An 8,141-nucleotide genomic window follows, 5' to 3' on the forward strand; every position below is an offset into this window, starting at 1 on the left:
CTGCTTACAACCTCTTAGCTGGGTCTGTTACCATGACCTATCTCAGGATCCGCACTTCCGGCCAAATTTATCACCCATAGTTCCAGAATGTGTCATCCTTCCAGGCCTTTGCTCAGACTGTTCCTCTGCCTGAAAATCCTCACTCCCTGTCCTCTCCTGTTTGCTGGGTGAGCTCCTGTACATTAAAATTCAGCTGAAATGCAGGTCTCTCAAGGAAGTTTTTTGGATTTCCACCTATATGCAAATAAAAGGAATTGACTCCTTTTCCCTGCTTGCCTATGTAGAAGTTATCTCCTGGTATTTGTTTGCATTTAAGTCTTGTTTGCAAGCCTCTCTCTCTCTTTCTCTCTCTCTTGCTCGCTCTCTCTCCCCCTCTGGCTCTGGCTCTCTCTCTTATCGCTTTTGACCTCTTTGGGCATCTACCACAACTATTCCCAAAATTATGGTGGTTGGGATTGAACCACATCTTTATATTCTTTCATCAGAATGCCTGCCATCCAGCAAGCATTTAGTAAATATATATAAAATAAATATACACACAGGGATGCCTGGGTGGCTCAGTGGTTGAATGTCTGCCTTCAGCTCAGGGCGTGATCCTGGGGTCCTGGGATTGAGTCCTGCTTTGAGTTCCCCACAGGGAGCCTGCTTCTCCCTCTGCCCATGTCTCTGCCTCTCTCTGTGTCTTTCATGAATAAATAAATAAATAAATAAATAAATAAATAAATAAATAAATAAATAAATAAAATCTTTAAAATATACATATACACACATCACTATCAGGTTATTTTATTTTTATAGTCTTAAGACTTCATCTAGGCTCTAAACTTTTATGGACATCAGTCCTCTGGCGAAGCAATTGGGAGTCTCTGCAGTTTTTTGAGGTAGAGAATTCCTTGATCCACAAGTAACATAGAGACTTGGTCTGGAATTAAAGTTGTAGATCTCCCAGTCTCCAGGCCTTTCCTTTTGTAATCTTTACCTGGGAAGGCTTTATTTTATAAACAAGAGGTTGGGGAGAAAAGTTTTTTTTTTTTTATTAGTTCTTTGTTTATTCCAAAAATATTGGTTCCTGTCCCCAGGTGCTACTTACTACTTACTTTCTTTTTTTTTAATTAATTCTTTGTTTATTCCAAAAATATTGGTTCCTGTCCCCAGGTGATATAGCAGTGAGCAACGTAGATGAGACATTCTCTTCTCATGACGTTTACATTCTCCTGGAGGAGAAAGACAATAAATAACTAAAAGATACATATATCAGTTCAACTGGTAATCAATATTATGAAGAAAGATCAAGATCACAAAAGATGGATGGAGTGGGGGATGGGCAGATTTTTTTTATTATTATTCTTAAAATATTTTATTTAAATTCAATTTGCCAACATATAGTCTAACACCCAGTGCTCATCCCATCAGGTGTAGACGGTGAAGTCAAGAGAGGATCTTTGAAGAAGCAGTGGCTCACAGAACTCAGAATGTCATGAGGGAGGAAGCCAGGTAAAGATTTGTGGGAAGTGCATTTGAAGCAGAGGAGGCAGCAAGTGCAAAGGCCCTGAGATAGAAACGACTGGGCACATTAAGAAACAATACCATGGCTGAAGTGACAACATGGACAGCGTCGGGCCGTAGGTCTTGGGTTGTTTTCAATGGCAGCTGCCGGGGTCAGAGGATAATTTGGTAGATGAAGTAAGATTAGCCATGACAGCTTGTTCTGAGTTCAACTCCACTGTGCATGAGTGAATGACTGGAATGCGGCTGATCAGCCAGGAAATTGGACTGAACACCTTGGTCATATTTTTAAAGCTTTTAGTCAGCCACAAGTGAAAGTTTGTGTAACAAAATATAAGAACAACACGATGAGTTTCTGAGTGTAAAATAGGTGGTATTTTCATGTTTATTCTTTCAAAAAGAATCTGTCTAATCCATCCCACAGTTGTTTTAACTGAAATATAGGTTATTTTCACTGTAAGTTTGGGAGTGGCGGTAAGATGCCTCCTGCAGAGGGTAGGTAGCTTCAGGTTGACCCTCCTGGGGGACCCTCCTGGGTGTAAGTTACATCCCAGAGTTATCCCCACCCAAGGCCAGGGAGCTAGAGCACCTGATGGTTTTCCCAAGAATAGATGCTGGCACTGACCATCGAAGGCACACAGAGGTGGGTGGATTCTATTTTCAATTCCAAATGTGTAGAGTGCTGGGTGACCTTCAGCATGTTAATTAACCTCTCTGAGCCTCTATGTTTCTCTTCTACACATGTAATAATTCCCAGGCCTAGATTTTTCCCACCACCATTGTCTTGTTTCGGTGGCTCCCTGACTGTGCCTACAATGTCTCTGAAAGCATGAGCATGCTAACTTCTGTTTTTCAAGAACCAAATGAATTCTGGCTTAGGAGAGTGCATAATTGATATTCTTGCTTTGTAGATCATTCAGCCTTTACTTTCCTTGCTTCATTTCTTGTAATTATAGGATCTTGGTCAAGAAATCTTGAAACGTATTTCCAGAGGAGCAATTTTATACCTTTCTTTAGAACCTAAAGAAAACTTTTTAAAAGGGCAGGTCTGAGAGAATTGCCTTTAAATTTTTTTTCTTTAGAGACAGAGTATGAGCCAGTGCATGGGGCAGAGGAAGGAGAGAGAGAATCCTTTGTTTTGTTTTGTTTTGTTTTGAAGATTTTATTTATTTATTTGACACAGAAAGAGAAAGCACAAGCAGGAGTAGCAGCAGAAGGAGAAGGAGGGCAGGAACCCCGGTATGGGGCTCGATCCCAGGACCCCAAGATCATGACCTGAGCCAAAGGCAGACACTTAACTGACTGAGCTACCCAGGTGCCCCAGAGAGAGAATCTTAAGCAGGCTCCATGTCCAGCACAGAGCCCTCCCTACATGTGGCTCTATCTCACGACCCTGAGATCATGACCTGAGCCAAAATCAAAAGTCAGACACTTAACTGACTGGGCCACCCAGGTGCCCCAAGAATTGCCTTTTAATGTCAAAACTGGGAGGTGGCACCAGTGGGGGATCTATGAGGTATTAGAGGGAGGGGGAGCCTGGATGTCCAATATACTAGAGGGGCTTCTTAGGGACAGGCCCACTCCCAAGTGATTGGCAACCCAGTTTAAGTTTGGCACTAAACGAATAAGTAAATGGTTCCATGTTGGATGATAGAGAGGAAAAGTATGTGCTTCTCTAAAGGGCTGTGCTCTAGCCCCAGTTCCACCTCTGGGGTGTGTCCCTTACCCTCTCCGAATTCTTCTTCTTCATCTGTAAAGTGGAAAGGGTCAGACTTGCCTAACCTAGTTCCTTGGATTGTTTCAAGTATCAGATGTAATGCAAAAGTACCTGCTTGTTGATGCGATAATGCACGGAACAGCGTGACAAAGTCATTCTACACTCTTTCTGCAACTAACTAGCGTGACCTCAGGAAAATCACATAGCTTTACTAAAGCCTCCATTTTTTTCAACTATGAAATGGAGGTAATACCTGTCTTGCCAAATTCATAGGGGTTCAAAGAGACAGTGAGTGAGAAGGCATCTTATAAATGGTAGAGTCCCAAGGAAAACTTACAAACTGCTATTGCCTCTTCCTCATTCTTGTTGTCATTATTATATTGCTTCCTCCTTGTGAAAACCTCCTCACTCCATCCTCATTAAGGTGCTGCTATGCCCAGAGACAGGCTTCTGAGTCTGAGAGGCTTCTGCCTAAATCTGTGCCCTACCAGCTACTGGCTGGTGTGTGACCTTGGGTTAGCCACTTAACCTCTCAGCATCTTGCCAAAGAACTCAGGACAATGAGACCTACCTCAGAGGTGTTTGTGCTAAAACTCAAGCAGGAGAGCATGTGTGTGCATCCAGAAGAGCATCTGATATAAGTTCAATCGGTGCTAATTACTCCTCTTGCCAACGCTCTTCCTCCTCTAGGATCTTCAGGTTTAAATCCACAATGAAGTGGCCATAATGGGGGGGTGGGGGTGGTCTGGTTTATTCCTCAAGCTATTTGTCACATGCTAGGCTGAGTCATGGTGAGTTGCATGAGTTCCTTTCTCCATTAGGCTGTGAAGTCCCCAAGAAGAGGATGTGTGGCTTGTACTTCTAGCCCTCGGTATGGGGTATATATGGTCTTCTAGGCACAGGGGAAAGAGTACAGATGTTGGGCCACACAGATATGGTTCAAATTTCTCTTTACCACTTCCTTGTGGTAGAACCCTGGACAAATCACTTAACTGCTTTGCGCCTCAGTTTCTTCATCTGACAAAACCCCACTATGGATGCATGTATTCTGGGGTCATTGGGAAAAGATTGGATATAATATGTGTAAAATGGTACCTGGCACATTGTAGTCCTTACCGAGTAACTGCTGACTGTTTAAAGACTCTGCCCCATATCGCATTCTATCGCTGACAGCGTGTTCTTTTCCCGGACAACAGGAACTGGAAAGTGTTCACGGGAGTGATATACCAAGGGGCGTACCCCTTGCTGCATACCTTTTGCCCCAGAAAGGAGGAGCCTTTGGTCTCTGACATTGTTTAGAATTGCCTGCACATGGTGAAATTAAAACAGCTGACTTATTAAAAATAATTAAAAAAATTTTTTGCTTGTTAAAGTTTGCTACAAAGAATGTACCCCCTTATTACCTGCACCCAGGGAGGACTGCTCCTACCTCCCATCTTTGGTTCATCACTGGCTCACAAAATTCAGAGAAAGATGGGGTGGGGTTGACTGGGGGTGATGAGCTGTAATTGCAGGGCAGTGGGATGACTGCCCACAGAGCTGGGTCCATGACTCTGTATGAGCACTGGGGGCAAAGCCACCCATTCACCCACTCTGTGTAGGGCTTAAGATCTGAGGATGTTGCCAGGGAAGCCTTACCAGGGAGGGGTCTTTAGGCTGGCCTCATCTAAAGGGAAAAGGAGGAAGGACTGTCAGTGTAAATGACAAGGCACAGACTTTTCACACTGCATGTAATGTTCTGGGAACTTCAAGTAGGAGGGTTTGTTTGGTCGGGGAACAACCAACAGGACATATTACTTCTATTTAAGAATCTCCTGGGGAATGACTTCGAAGTCCCATTTTCTTGTAGGCTCTGGAGAAGATTCCAGCCTCTTGCTCTATTGTTCTCTGAATGTAGAGGCTGGTGGAACCCTTCCTTGGCCCTTAGCCATTAGGATATTTCTCAGGGAAAGCCCTTGGACCAAGAAGTCTGTTTTTTCTTTTCTTTGGAAACTATGGTACTCTTTGTGAAAACAAAGGAATTTGGATTCTGTTCAGGAAAAATGTAACCTACAAATAAATAGCCTTGGAAAATCTGGGCCTCACCCTCGGTGCCTGGGTCAAGCGCAGGGAGAGCCCCACCCTCCACTGCTTTCTAGCTGGAAACCACCTCCTTTTCCTCTTCTGTGTGTTGTCTCTGGCTGCCCAAAGGGCAATACCTCCTTTCCTTGCCTCTCCCTTCCCTCTGCTCAGGGCCCAGGTCTTTGCAAGTGCTTTTGCTCTGTCTGGAATGTTCTCCCCTCCCTGTCTGCAAGCCTTCAGTTGTTCTTGAAGCCTCCACAACTCTCTCCATCAATTCTGATTTCCCCAGATGGCTAGTTGCTCCTCTGCTGTGTTGCTCTGGATAACTTAAAATTTAAGTATCCCCCGCCTCAACTTTTTTCTTTTTTTTTGGATAACAGTCCCTAATCTTACTTTTTAAAAAAAATGTAGTAAAAATAATGGTCGCCAACTTAAACTCTTGTTACACACCAGGCAGGATGGTACATGTTATTCACCCCAGATGCAATGTGCTTAGGACAGAAGCTGGCACATAAATTCTCAGTAAATGTGGCTTATTATCACCCTTATTATTTATCTTAATTCTCTTACTACTTGTGACAAATACAATTTGTCATGCATGTTATAATAACAGGTTACTTTTCTGTGAGCTCATGAGGGGTAGGGACTATCTTCTTCATGTGGTATCTCCAAGCATATGGATACACAAAGGTTGTTTGGTGAGTGAATATCTAATCATTGAAACTGATGATTGAGTGCGGAGTTCTTTTTTTTTAAAATATTTTTTTTAAGGATTTTATCCATTTATTCATGATAGTCACACACGGAGAGAGAGGCAGAGGGAGAAGCAGGCTCCATGCAGGGAGCCCGACGTGGGATTCGATCCCGGGTCTCCAGGATCACACCCTGGGCCAAAGGCAGGCGCTAAACCACTGCGCCACCCAGGGATCCCTGAGTGCGGAGTTCTATCATGAGTACCCAAATCAATTTAGAGTAGTTGTAGTCTAAAAATATTAGGATGGGGAATCAGAAACTTTGGGCTTAATTCTTTTCCATCTATCTATTAACTTTGTGACACTGAGTAAATTAGTGAATGCCTTTTGAGCCCCAAAATCGGGCTTTTCCAAAATGGGGATAATAGTCTCTAACTTGCTGTCCTCACAGATCTGCCTTGAATATCAAGTGAGCTCACACATGGAGAGTTTTGTAAATTGTAGTATTTTACACATGTGGCACATTATTGTTAGAATAATTTTGGACCCCATTACCTTCATCACCATACTTAAGAGAACATAAGCCCAAGGTAGCTCTAGTTGGACAAGTATCAATATGACATTTTTGGTTTTTGCAGTGTCTAAAAATGTAACCTTTTGATGTTCAAGATACCACTATTTCTTCTCTTCAAAAATGCATGAGGTATTTAGCCTCAACCCTTTTAAAGCTTTTTAAATGGTCCTAGATTTTACCATGTGACTAATTTAAGACCTATGTCCTAGATTTCACGGATATATTCCCTTTCAAGAAATGTCCTACAAGAATTAGAATCAAATAATTCTGCTATTTATTGGAGTGAGACACTAGGAAGTATAAAGAGTATAAAGAGTACTCACTGACAAGTGTCTGAATCCAAGGAGCTGGTAATATTTTGTGGCTGATGCTTTCATGGTGAGAAAATAAAAACTCCCTACAAAAGAATTTCAGTCATGATGTCAGAGAGAAAGCTGTCTCCAAAATATTGTAATACTCTAGCCTCAACACAGTGATGATGACGCCAGGTCCTCCTGGATTAGTGAGGCCAGCACACACTGCTGAGTATACTGAGTATAATAGTAATGATGAAATATTAAAAATACACAACTGTAAGTAACTTAGGGAGAAAAAAAAGTGAGAATACTAGATCTAAAAATGTATGTAGTGCAGCCAAAGCCATAGTCAGAGGTAAATTCATAGCTTTTATGCTTTCACTTAAAAAAATAAGAATAAATGAAAAGAAAGCAGTGATCAAACTGCTAGTGATCAAACTGAGGATCAAAGAAATGAGATTACTTTTTAGGGCCATACAACTAGGGAGTGGTAAAACCATGATGTGAATCCTCTCCTAACTTTGTTGACTATTCTTCCAATACTCTCATAGCATCCTTTCAGGATGAATATAAGAAAGGAAGAATGAAACATTTTATATGTCTATATTAGTTTCCTAAAGGTGCTATAACAAATCACCACAAACTTAGTGGTTTAGAACAGCAAAAATTTACTCTTTCAGTTCTGGAGGCTAGATATATGAAATCAAGGTGTGTGTACTGAGGTGGGTTTGGGGGGGCATGAGAGGAAGGAAAGAGCATGACAATGCTTTGCTTCTACATGAAGGGCTACCAGCTATGGGAGTATGGGCTTGTTTTTATGTCTCTGGCTAGAAGGACCACAACCAATGGGTGGAAGACACAGGGATTTCTAATTTAAGTCAGTGTACAGAAAACTAGGTTCCTCTAAAGATGTATCTGGGACTGGCTGACATTGGCACCTGCATAGGATTCACTGGACAGAGACAAGGAGAGGAAGGGCTTCTTAATGGATCTTCTCACTTGCCAAACATTCCGAGCAAGATAGTGCATAGAGATCTCTATTTAAAAATTATAGAAACACATACTTTAAGATTGTTCTGCACAAATGTACACTGTTTCTCAATATAAACACAGTGGCTTGCATAAAATTACTTTTATGTGCCAGACACTGTGCTGGGAACCAGCAATGCAAAGATGAACAGGACATTGGCTCCAGCTCCCAGGGGTTCACAGTAGAGTGGGAGAGATATAACACAAAACAGAGCCAACTGGCTATAGTAATATAAGGATAAGGCTCAATGAATATTTGAAGAATG

The 8,141-nt window shown here is 42.1% G+C and overlaps 1 long non-coding RNA gene across 1 annotated transcript; it reads right to left on the minus strand.

The window, feature by feature from the left end:
• Positions 1-786: 786 nt before the first annotated feature.
• Positions 787-3,311, minus strand: LOC140624720 (uncharacterized). The gene is made up of 3 exons (XR_012024203.1): positions 3,233-3,311; positions 1,098-1,214; positions 787-988 (listed from the first exon to the last, which is right to left on the minus strand). It is a non-coding gene; the product is annotated as an uncharacterized lncRNA (long non-coding RNA).
• Between the last annotated feature and the right edge of the window lie 4,830 nt (positions 3,312-8,141).

Source organism: Canis lupus, chromosome 3 (genome assembly GCF_048164855.1).
Source record: "Canis lupus baileyi chromosome 3, mCanLup2.hap1, whole genome shotgun sequence".
Taxonomy (NCBI): Eukaryota; Metazoa; Chordata; class Mammalia; order Carnivora; family Canidae; genus Canis; species Canis lupus.